Below are 666 nucleotides of genomic sequence, written 5' to 3'. Positions count from 1 at the left end.
CCCTCCTTGCTTACCCCCTCAATTTTCAAGAAAAGACCTCACATTGAGTTTGTTAGAAATTTTTTAATAAGCATATAATTATTTGAATAGTAGCCTTAATTACGTATCCAATAATCTATCTATCTATCTGTTTTCAATCCAATTTAAGGAATTATTAAATATTTTATGTCAACTGCATGACTTTTCAACCAGGTTTTCTAAACCTATGGTATTTTAACAACAAAAATGACGCCCTCTGGCTTTATTGTATATTCTGAACAATGCAAGTTAAGAATGTCAAGAATTTGATTCTAAGTACTAACTGTAGCCTAACATATATGAATAAAAGAGCGCTTCGCGCCATTTTTTTAGTAATTATATAATTTCCGCTTATTTCAACAACAACCGATATATATTATATATTTATCTATCTAGATAGATATATATATATATCTATCTATCTATCTATATCACATGTTTTCTTGTTCGGATTGCCTAAAATCAAATTTAGATTACGGTTTATTAATTGAATTTTATTTATTTTGGAACTTTTTTGGGATTCAACATCTTCACTTCAAATTCAAGATCTTGAGTTTAAATAAGTTTTTAAGTGTTGTGTTGAAGAAGTTAGGTGGGAGGGGCGTGTTTGGGGGAGCATTATGCTTGGATTATGTTAGAAGGGAGGGG

The sequence above is a fragment of the Eurytemora carolleeae genome, unplaced genomic scaffold (genome assembly GCF_000591075.1).
Source record: "Eurytemora carolleeae unplaced genomic scaffold, Eaff_2.0 scaffold313, whole genome shotgun sequence".
Classification (NCBI taxonomy): domain Eukaryota; kingdom Metazoa; phylum Arthropoda; class Copepoda; order Calanoida; family Temoridae; genus Eurytemora; species Eurytemora carolleeae.
This window is presented reverse-complemented; position numbering follows the sequence as displayed.